Raw genomic sequence first — 12,246 nt, 5'->3', positions numbered from 1 at the left:
TCTTTCGCAGGATAGTTTGTGAATTTACCATAGGAATGCTGTATGACAGTGATATACCTTTAGACACTTCAGTGGCTCATTCTACCCTTTTTTTTTTCCCCCGGAAATCTCTACCAAGGGGTTGCTGTGGTGCAAAAATAAAAGCCATCCCTGAAATCTATACACTACAAAAACACTTCCATCTGTCAGTTGTGCACTGTATTTGTATAACCCCTTTTTAGTTCATACATCAGTTGGCTGAGCCTCTCATCACACCTATTAGTAAGTGAGATGTGTACCAGGTTACAGACGAGTATACCCAACAAAATAATTGACAGAGACGTTTCTAGAACCCAGGACTTCTAGTACTCTGCTCCAACTATTAGGTACATACTTCCTTCCTACAGTTTCAGTTAGAATCTACAGTAAATTGGCAAACAAGTCCTCTTCTGAAAAAGGGCCCTAATTTTTCTCCAAATCCCCTCTCATAAAAAGGAAACCAATCTTCCTAATTACCAGCACAAATTACCTTTAGCTAGTACAAGATGCTAAAAATGCTTGCAATGGAGCTGTCAATCTAATGTCATTGCACAGAACTTCTTAGACTCAAGTAATGTCACCTTCAGCAGATCCATGAAACTTACATGCTTCAACTTTCAGACTGAGGATTCTACAGTGCATTAGTAGTTAGGAAAAAGATTTAACATCACTATGTTTAGGAGAGTATACATTTGAAAATATCTTCTATGCCTCATTTGCCCCCAAGGTGCTGAGAAATAAGGTTACATTTCACATATCACAAAGTTTGTCCACCTCTGGAATTCTGTTTTACTGTCATCTGGATCATTAAACTGAGGCTTGCCCTAGCAATAATGACAGATTTCAGAGTAGCAGCCGTGTTAGTCTGTATCCGCAAAAAGAAAAGGAGGACTTTTGGCACGTTAGAGACTAACCAATTTATTTCAGCATAAGCTTTCGTGAGCTACAGCTCACTTCATCGGATGCATAGCAATAATGTGTTAAACCAATGCTGCAGATCTGAGCTCTTTTAGTAGCTATAGCACCTTTTTTAACCAATACAGTAAAATTATCTGGTTATCTGTTCATCATTGCAAAGCCCAAAAAGAGATTGTGAATGATATGGCCAGAGCATGTTAAGAAAAGATATGTTCCTTATTTCATTTAAAATTTAGCTGGAGAATTTGTAATGAGAAAGCATCATTATTCTCTGCCAAGACAGGAATGCAAAGCATTAGCAATATTCACTAAAATAAAAAGCATGAATTTCATATATATCAGTATGCCAGACTGACAAATAGAAGAAGAACATTGGCAAAAGGCCGGTATAATACACACCATACAACTTTTTAACATATTTCTTAAATACCCATGAACAATTCTTGTTTTTCCAGTACTAATTCTATGTTCGCTGGGGACTTCCAATATTGCCATTACAACTAGTCAATATTTTGGGTATTTCTGAATTTTTGATGAAATTTTTTTTCAACCAACTCAGGTGAAAATATTTTAAAAGCTCAAATTGTTGACAATATTTTTAATGAAAATTAAAAAAAAAATTGACCAGCTCTACGTACCAAAATACACGGTGGTTTTGATGCACAAATGTTTGCAAAGGATTACAAAATTGGGGGCAAAGGATTAAAGGCCTGATTCGACCCCTCTTGGAGTCTTCCTTTGGTTTCAGCGGGGTTTGCATTTGTTCCAACCTTTCACCTCATGAGGCTGACTTCAAATCCTATCTTAGGGTCATAATAAGACATATGCACGATACTTCAGTCCTCTTCTACACTGATGCAAAATTAACATACTGTTTATCTCATTCTGGCCTGATAAAGTAGCCTCTGGTGAAGAAAGATCCAGGAGTTCGGCAACACAAGTACTGTCAGTCACGGCTGTGGGGTGCATAGGCAGAGTGGTGTGGGGAAGCTTGTACAGTTCCTTCCTGGACCATAATGTTACCTGGATCTGTCCAGGGCGGAGAGTCATTTCACTTTAAGGAAAAAGAGCACCATACTCATTGTCACTCATTTATTAATTTAAAGTGGCATGTAACTATGTGGGATAAATTGTGATCTGAACAGGAGCAGCTATTCTGAATATTACTGATTTTATAAAAAAATGACTATTGTCTGCTTTCTCTGGCAAATATTAAAATGATGAATGTTAAAAGGTCTGTCAATGGCCTTCACTAGTACTTTAATGCGTACAGAGTTACTTGGGGTACTTTTTAGAGGGGGGAGCAGAAGAGAGAGAGATGATGGATTTTATTTCTGCCCCATATCTATGTAAGAGCACAAGTTGTTTCACTGAGGAAGGCAGTTTACTTTGTGAACTACACTACCCATGCAGCACCATTTTCATTAGTTTTTTCCTCAAAGGATTTCCACCACATGGACTTTGCATGCATGCGTGCAAAGCTGAATTACCCCTGGATTTAACAGTCCCTATATACTCATTGCCATGAGGGACTGCAACGATTCCAATTTAGCTGTTACACTCTACTGAGTCAAAACACACCTTTGCAGAAAGCCACGACAATATGAATGTATACAATGGACCATGATGGCTACTCCAAAGAAGCCTGTAAGTTTTAGCTGGGAAAAAGTGGGCAGTTAAAAAGCCCCTAAATATATATTTAAACAGATATTGTAATGGCTCTTCTGTGCCTACAGTAATCTGATCTGTTGTGCATTAGCATATTATCATTTATTAGGGGGCTTCAGAATTACAGTTTCATATATACCTTACGAACTCAGCAAGACAGAAGGGTAACCAACATGGCAGATAACTTTTCAGTGTCACCTCTTCATTTCCTAGCTTTAAAGGGGCTAGTACTATTTTAAAAACACTCCTAAGGCTGTCACAGTATCTTCCATTGTTATTATTTTCATTGCAGTGGCAGACAAAATACGTTGGGGACTACTGAAATCTAGAGGAAGTCACGGCCCCCGTCCTGAACAGCATACAATCTAAAAAGATCATTACTGATATCCAACATTTTCCTCCTGAAAAATCGTATTAGGAATGACAAAAATTATAAAGAGAAATCATGTCACACTCCACTGAAGTGCAGCCACAGGGTCAGTCTGGCGGGTAGGAAAATTTCCCAGAAGACCCGAGGAACTTAGAATCAGTCAAGACCCTTGCAAGAAGTGACAAATTAAGGATAAATTCTCATTGATTTGCAGATCTGACTCCTCACTGACAGGAGGGCCAGAACCCAGCAGAGCTTTGGTCTAGGGAGCAGGCTGATACAGAAGAGAGGGGCCCAGAGACATAAGAACTCGGGATTCCGTTTGGGATGGGTACAGACGCCAGCTGCTTCTTGTGTTTGAGTATGTAGGCATGTGACCATGGTATATATTATGATCTTAGAAACCTGTAATACACAGTATAGGATCATACTATTAAGTGAACAGGACAAACCAAGCACTCAGGAGCTGTACCCATCAGAGAATCACAACACGAAATTGCAGAAACAGCACTTCCAAATCCATTAACTGAAAGAAGAAAAACAACATGAGCGCTGCCCTTGGCCCTAGGCTAATCCTTTGCTACCTTAGGCTAATGCTTTGTTGTCACCCCTGGGGTGGGATATGTAACAAGTTGTTTACTGAACATAATTCAAAAGTTATTAACATCACATAAAAACTCTGAAGAAAGTAAACAACAACAATGTTGAATTAAGGAACAATGATGTCTTGGACCATAAGCACCATGATGTAATAATAGATACCTGATGCAACACTTCTTTACTAAATGAACATAACTACCACCATGCAGAGTTTTTAACGTTGCATCAGGATCAACCTGCACATCGAAAAACTGTGAAAGTATGAAAACAAGAAGTTGAGAGAAAAGACTCCACTGTTTCTTGCCACCTTCACATCACCTACAACACTGTTGATAACATAGTCTAAAATTCCACTAGGCAGTTGTTTCCAGCTCCAACATGCAACAAACAACAACACATGCCCCAAATTCATCTAACTCACAGTCTCACACAAAACCTTCATCACGACCTTATTCATCCTCAGACCTAGAAATCAGCACATCACACCATCCACTCATTTGGAAAGTTATTCTGCCTTAATGTTGTTGAGGGCACCGTTGCATTTTTGCTCAAGGGCACATTGAAGCCAATAGAGCTACAACAATTTATATTAGAGTACCATGGGGCAGCATTGCCTTTCAAATCACTTCTATACTGTGTCGGGGCAGGCACTGAGGGCAATAAGTGCAGGAGAGCTACCAGTGACATCAAAAGTAATCTACCAGGGACAATTCAGGTTCTTTCACAAAATACGTATTTGGGGCAGATCCTAAATTGCGATAGCTTAATTGAAATCAATGGAGGTTTTGCAATTTACACCAGTGAGGATCTGTCCCTCACTTTTCACTGTTGATTTAAATGAGTTTTCAAGGCTGTCACTCCTCCCTGAACAACTATCACTACTGTCAACTAGCATTCTTCTAACAAAGGAATCACTTTTGAAAATAAGGCAGCCTGCAAGGGGCCACTAATAAAATAGTATTAATTCACTTCACTTATACCACATAGTAACATGCCACTTTAAATTAATAAATTAAGAAGATCTGTACTTTGTTGTCCCCAGTTGAATAGTGAAATAAGTGCAAAATATTAAGTTTGCTAAGTTTTTTTAAAGCACACATTCAATTTAAGAGACAGCATTGAGTTAAAGGAAACAGATAATAGGAGAAACTCCTAACATAAGGAAAGAATATTTACCATCTTTCTAATATCTAACTGGCTATGGACCACATTTATGAGGGATTTACTCTACATTTCAGATTTTTAAAAATGCCACTCAGAGCAAGGCAACAGGTGCACTGAGGTAAACTCATAATCTAGCTTTAAACTTATGAACTCAAAAAGTAACCACTTGGTAATGACATTTAAACATTGGTAACAAACAAAGATAGGTTTGAGATACAATGCAAAAATATGTAAAGTCATGTTAATGGAGACTATAGGGACAGAAATCAAAACTGAAGAACAGAACTGGAGAAAGTGGACAATTTTACATATCTTGGAAGTACCATCAGCTAAGGTGGTACTAGTTCCAAGGAAATAAGATGATGAATCGGGAAGGGAAACGCTGCATTTGGAAGACTCAAAAACATCTGGCAACTCAAAAACATCTCCCTCAAGACAAAACTGAATGCGTACAAAGCAATTGTTATTGCCATCACAACATATAGCAGAGAGACATGGCAATTTACCAAGAAATATACGCAAAAGCTGGATGCATTTCATCACAAATGTCTGAGACAAATATTGGGAATAACATATAGACTCATAGACTATCAGAGTTGGAAGGGATCTCAGGAGATCATCTAGTCCAACCCCCTGCTCAAAGCAGGCACAATCCCCAATTTTTTTTGCCCTAGATCCCTAAATGGCCCCCTCAAGGATTGAACTCACAACCCTGGGTTTAGCAGGCCAATGCTCAACCCACTAACCTATCCCTCCCCCCCTTCCTAGAGATAGGAAGAAAAATGAAGAAGTCAGAAAAATTACTGGACAAGGTACACTTTCACAGATAATCTACAAAAGAAGACATCAGTGGCTGGGACATGTGCTGAGAATGGAAAAAAATGCTTACCAAATACTGCCCTTGAATGGAAGGCAGAAAATGCAAGAAGAAAGAGAGGAAGACTATGAATAACATGGAAATGAACGGTTCTGAACGACATCAAGTACCTCAACATGAAATGGGAAGATTTGGAGAAAAGGGCAGTTGACAGGCAAGGATGGCAAATGTGGGTAGCCCAGTGTGCAGCAAAGCATGGGATGGACTAAGGTCTAACCTAGACCTAGAATGCAGAGCTCCACCCAGCACCCTCCTCCTTGGGATGGAGCAGACAAACCTTCTTAACTTCTCTGCTGGCTCCTGATTGGTTAGTATCTTTTCCTGGCCTTTCTAGGCCCCTAGAGGACGAAATCTTGTTGGTACCCAAAACTGAATGGGCTTTTCCTCGGCAAGGGGGGTGTCAGAGTACTGATGCCTGTTGTTGGGGGGAGGAGGGGGCAAGGAGACACAGAGAGGGCCAGATAGATCCCTCACACTCACATATCTACTTGTGAATATAGTGGTCTTCGTTTAAAAAAAAAAGTTAACATTCGTCAAGTTATCATCTTGTGATATCTGAGATAGTGTACCACTAGGCTTCACTATACAGATTCCATAGTCTGCTAACTATCACTAAATGTTGACTTGTTAAAAGATGACTAATGGTAAACACTGTCATTCTTGCAATAATAATTGGTGGATTTATGATAAGCTGTCACTTAACTGCATGAGTAATCAATTCACATCCATTTGTATCTACCTTTGTGTTAATAACTTCTTCTATGGTTACTAATAACTTCAGTTGAACTCCAGGGTAGGAATAAATGGCAAAGTTTCAGAATGGAGAGGGGTAACTAGTGGTGTTCCCCAAGGGTCAGTCCTAGGACCAATCCTACTCAACTTATTCATAAATGATCTGGAGAAAGGGGTAAACAGCGAGAAGGAAAAGTTTGCAAATGATACTAAATTGCTCAAGATAATTAAGATCAAAGCAGACTGTGAAGAACTTCAAAAAGATCTCACAAAACTAAGTGATTGGGCAACAAAATGGCAAATGAAATTTAATGTGGATAAATGTAAAGTAATGCACATTGGGGGGAAAAAACCCCAATTATACATACAATATGATGGGAGATAATTTAGCTACAACTAATCAGGAGAAAGATCTTGGAGTAATCGTGGATAGTTCTCTGAAGATGCCCATGCAGTGTGCAGTGGCAGTCAAAAAAGCAAACGGGATGTTAGAAATCATTAAAAAAAGGGATAGAAAATAAGATGGAGAATATCTTATTGCCCTTATATAAATCCATGGTATGCCCAGATCTTGAATATTGCCTACAGATGTGGTCCCCTCATCTCAAAAAAGATATACTGGCATTAGAAAAGGTTCAGAAAAGGGCAACTAAAATGATTAGGGGTTTGGAATGGGTCCCATATGAGGAAAGATTAAAGAGGCTAGGACTTCTCAGCTTGGAAAAGAGGAGACGAAGGGGGAATATGATAGAAGTCTATAAAATCATGAGTGGTGTGGAGAAAGTGAATAAGGAAACATTATTTACTTGTTCCCATAATATAAGAACTAGGGGCCACCAAATGAAATTAATGGGTAGCAGGTTTAAAACAAATAAAAGGAAGTTCTTCTTCACTCAGTGCACAGTCAACTTGTGGAACTCCTTGCCTGAGGAGGTAGTGAAGACTAGGACTATAACAGGGTCTAAAAGAGAACTGGACAAATTCATGGAGGTTAAGTCCATTAATGGCTATTAGCCAGGATGGGTAAGGAATTGTGTCCCTAGCCTCTGTTTGTCAGAGGGTGGAGACAGATGGCAGGAGAGAGATCACTAGATCATTACCTGTTAGGTTCACTCCCTCTGGGGCACCTGGCATTGGCCACTGTTGGTAGAAAGGATACCGGGCTGGATGGACCTTTGGTCTGAGCCAGTATGGCCATTCTTATGTTCTTAAGGACTACAATAGGCCCTCAATCAGGCACAGCCCTGTGCTGGAGGTGATGTCAAGCTGCCACAGGACAGTCTCTATCTCAAAGAGGCAAAATGCTGTCCTTAGCTGCCAGATGTACAGAGGCAGCACTCTCACAACTACATGTCTGCAAATGGTGGCTCTTACTTTTATACCTAGATACAAATGGGAGTGGATGTAATAAATTTCCTAAACTAAAAAAGGTAAAGAGAAATAATAAATCAAACAAATAGAGTCAAAGTAGTAGTATACATTTATTTGTAATCTCTTTCCTATTGTTTTCTCATTACTATTATAGGACCTTTTTTCCATCATGTAAGGAAAAATATTACCTAAATCCCCATAAAACTGGATTTTTAGAAGTTAAAAAACATTTAAATGTAAAATCAATAAGCCATACTCCCATAGCAGTAAGTCACTCCAGAATATGCATTAGTAGACTATTGGTGCACTTTCCAAGTGGCTGAAGGCACTCATCCTTCAACCTGTACCCACAGAATAGCCTACGATGTAGCCCGTAGGCTTGCCTTTATTGTATTCACTGTGTTGCCTTCATTATATTCATCTGTTACACAAGAAACCTGCAGTATCCTGTAAGACATTAGCTGAAGCATAAGTTAGCATAAGTGTCATAACCCTTGACATAGATCAACGGTTACCTTTAAATCTTAGGAATTAAGAAGAGCTTGCTCAATGGTAGGAGATAGAATGTTTCAGTAAGTGCTACCACAAGGCACATGAAAGTAATAACCACAAATCCGCTTAAGCAAGGGGTGACAGATATGATCATGAGCTGAAATGGTAGTTACACATATCAATATAGTATCCTATAGAAGAAGGACATCTCAACATTAGTAGGGTAAGGAAAAACAAGTAAGAAAAAGGGAAAAACCCGTACTGAATATGCATTAGATATAAGGGTGTCAGCGTAACATATTATAAAAGTTGCATCCCAGCTTGTGAGGGTAGAAGAGAAAGAGATGTAGCCTTTGGAAGGGGCCCAAATGATGGCCACTGGTGATGATAAGGAAGATGATGGTAATGAGGAATATAATGGCTAACATTTCAGGTTGTTGTGCAAGGGATGGTGTAAGTATATGGATGTGCAGATGTACATTCTGTAATCTATCTACCTTACTTAGAGTGTTGACTACTCTTAATATTTGAAAAGTGACACAATATTCATTTAAATTTGAAAATTATCTTTTCACTAACCCTTGGATGAATCAAGGCAAATGTGTTTTGTATGAGCTTTGTTGTAGAGGTGCACTGATATCCATACGTGTCTCCTAGAAAACATTTCTATCTAATCTACTACATTGCCCCAGAATTAGCATATGAACCGAGTAAAATGTGTTGCTTTCTACTTATTATTGTTTTGCAAGACTTTCAATTAAACCAAAATAATTTGCTTGCATGTATAAAAGCAAAATATTTCCCATAAAAAACACAAAAAGTAGTAAAATAAATAAAACCCCCTCATTTATGAATCATTCCTGTACAATTAAGTGTAAGATGCTTTCACTGAACTTTATAAACGAACTAAGTAGCCACACTATCTCACACTAAACAACAAATGTATATAGCCCAGAGGCAGACTTATGAATTTGCCTTATATCTCACACTACCACTATTCTGAGTCTGAGTGGAAAAAATCATCAGAAATAAACTGCTCCCCCCCACACTACCGTCCCCCACACACTTCATGCTCCTCCAGTCTTGATTTTATCACTTTCAGACAAAAGTTGATTTGATTTTTTAAACCTGCTACTTGATGGTAGGCACTTCCCAAAACCAGCAGGTTGTCATACGTGAACAGCAGTAATATAAGCAGGCTAAGTTCATAGCAAATTTTTATTTCTCAAATCACCAGACCACTCACGGTTATTGGAATAATGGAAATTCTTAAAGATGCACAGATTATACACCAGGGACGATGCTGATTTCACTATAAGCATTGAGCAGTTTAAAAGAAAAACAGAAAAAATACATTAATTTAACTATCAACAGAATATACAGAAAATACTTCATAATACAGTTTTCAGTCTTGCCTTCAAGGCCCTCTTTAGCTCTGCCACTCTTTTTCCTACCTGACTTTGTCAACTTTTTGTACACTAGCCACTATTTGTGATCAGTGTTAGTGTGAAAAAAGAAACACATATTTGTAGATACAAATGTATAACAAAGGCCTCCTTACATAAGTTTATTGGAAGATAGTCACACAGTTACTGCCCACTATCCTACTTTCAAATGCCTATGCTGATTATTCCACTTAGAAAGTACTTATGAGCCACACTTATTATCCACATCTCCTAGATATAATGAATAAATATGTTGTTTTCATGACCTTCTTAACCAGAGAATTGGCTAAAAGATAGCAGAGATCCCATATAGAGATCCAGTCAGTCACACGCTAGTTGGAATAAAAGATAGTGTGAAAATTCAAGCTAATGAAAAAATGCAACTGGAGTGTGAGCTGATACAGTGGTATCAGGCTACCTGATTCTCGTAGATGCATTCCTCTAGACAAAGTGTCACAGTGAAGATTACATTTGTAAGCTTTATAGTTTGCAATTTTTTGCAAATCTTGGCAGAAGTGAAAGGACTCTGATATGTTTCCATGGAAGGGCACTGAGAGTGAGCTGTGTCAAAGTCTGTGAAAGCTTTTCCTACTGCAAAATTAACCCATTAAACAGCACACCCTACCTTCCTCAGAAAACTGTTTCTACAAGATATGCCACCTTTCCTGCACTGGAAGTTTCCTTAGGACTGAGGGAAAAAGTTAAAACAGTCCTTCAAAAATCTCCAGGAGAGAAAAATCTATATCTGCTATTAAAATATTTACCAAATGTTATGGAAAGAGTGATTTTATTAAGATTCTGTTATACAAAATTTTGACTTATTAGTGTGATATAACCAATTTTAATGGGAAAAATACTTAGTAAATGCACAAACCTGCTCCGCATTGTAGGTGTGGGAAGAATAATTTATCAGTTGTAATATAAGCAGCCAGCCTGTTGTACTAAGAGTCTTTTCTAAAACACTTTTGCAGAGTACACTTAGTCCACATATCTATTCAGGGGACACCATCACAGGGCCTAATCACATCAGCCACACTATCAGAGGCTCGTTCACCTGCACATCCACCAATGTGATATATGCCATCATGTGCCAGCAATGCCCCTCTGCCATGTACATTGGTCAAACTGGGCAGTCTCTACGTAAAAGAATAAATGGACACAAATCAGATGTCAAGAATTATAACATTCAAAAACCAGTCGGAGAACACTTCAATCTCTCTGGTCACGCGATTACAGACCTAAAGGTCGCAATATTACAACAAAAAAACTTCAAAACCAGACTCCAGCGAGAGATTGTTGAATTGGAATTCATTTGCAAATTGGATACAATTAACTTAGGCTTGAATAGAGACTGGGAGTGGCTAAGTCATTATGCAAGGTAACCTATTTCCCCTTGTTTTTTCCTACCGCCCCCCCCTCCTCAGACGTTCTTGTTAAACCCTGGATTTGTGCTGAAAATGGCCCACCTTGATTATCATACACATTGTAAGGAGAGTGATCACTTTAGATAAGCCATTACCAACAGGAGAGTGGGTTTGTGGGGGGGCAGGGGGGGCTGGGGGGGAGAAAACCTGGATTTGTGCTGGAAATGTCCCAACTTGATTATCATACACATTGTAAAGAGAGTGACCACTTTAGATAAGCTATTACCAGCAGGAGAGTGGGGTGGGGGGAGAGAAAACCTTTTGTAGTGGTAAACACCCATTTTTTCATGCTTTGTGTGTATAAAAAGATCTTCTATATTTTCCACAGTATGCATCTGATGAAGTGAGCTGTAGCTCACGAAAGCTTATGCTCAAATAAATTGGTTAGTCTCTAAGGTGCCACAAGTACTCCTTTTCTTTTTGTGAATACAGACTAACACGGCTGTTACTCTGAAACATTTCTAGGTTTGAGTTCCATGAGTGTTCCACTGTGTTCCCCACAATATGACATGATAAATTCACTTCAGGCAAGAAAATATAGTGGGAAAAACATTTTGAGCTATGAAAGGCAGTATGAATTGGGGGGGGGGGGGAGTGGGGGGGAGAAAGGGCTTCGTATCTGAAAAAAATGCAGGTAACAAGAGTACCACAAAGACAATGGGTATTTGCTCACTCTTTTCATCCAGCACAACTAAAGCAAAGCAACTCATCCCGAGAGATTCTCTCAAAGCCATTTCTGGAATTTAGCAAAGTTAAGTATATTCCTGACTCCTCTCAGCATGCTTCCTTTTTGATCTTTTTCCGATCAAGGATGAGTGGAAAACAGACATCTTTTCAAGATTTCCCAGTCCATCCTTTGCTACAGAACTAACATATCATTGCAGCATTGGGATGATAACAATGGCTTCTTATCAGACAGTAAAAGGACCTCCTTCACATCTCCTTGCAGATCACTGTGAGAACCAAAGGCTAATTAGGGAGAGCTGGTCAGGCTTTTAGAATAACTTGCTGATACCCACCCAGGTCCTGCACCCACACCATTTATTGAAAGAAATATGGCTCAGTATCAGTTTTATACATTTTATTAAAACTATTAAACAAAAATAAAATCAAGTATCATACCACCAAAGCTAATCTACTGTTAACAGTATTAAACAAAGAGTATAG

At 38.8% G+C, this 12,246-nt stretch overlaps 1 protein-coding gene across 28 annotated transcripts in view; it reads right to left on the bottom strand.

Annotated features, from left to right (window-relative positions):
• The window catches only part of ROBO2 (roundabout guidance receptor 2), a 1,527,115-nt gene that overhangs the window by 555,188 nt on the left and 959,681 nt on the right, over nt 1-12,246 (bottom strand). The window lies entirely within an intron of this gene.

The sequence above is a fragment of the Chelonia mydas genome, chromosome 1 (genome assembly GCF_015237465.2).
Source record: "Chelonia mydas isolate rCheMyd1 chromosome 1, rCheMyd1.pri.v2, whole genome shotgun sequence".
Classification (NCBI taxonomy): domain Eukaryota; kingdom Metazoa; phylum Chordata; order Testudines; family Cheloniidae; genus Chelonia; species Chelonia mydas.
Note: the sequence above shows the minus strand (reverse complement) of the source record. Positions and strands in the feature narration are given on the sequence as shown.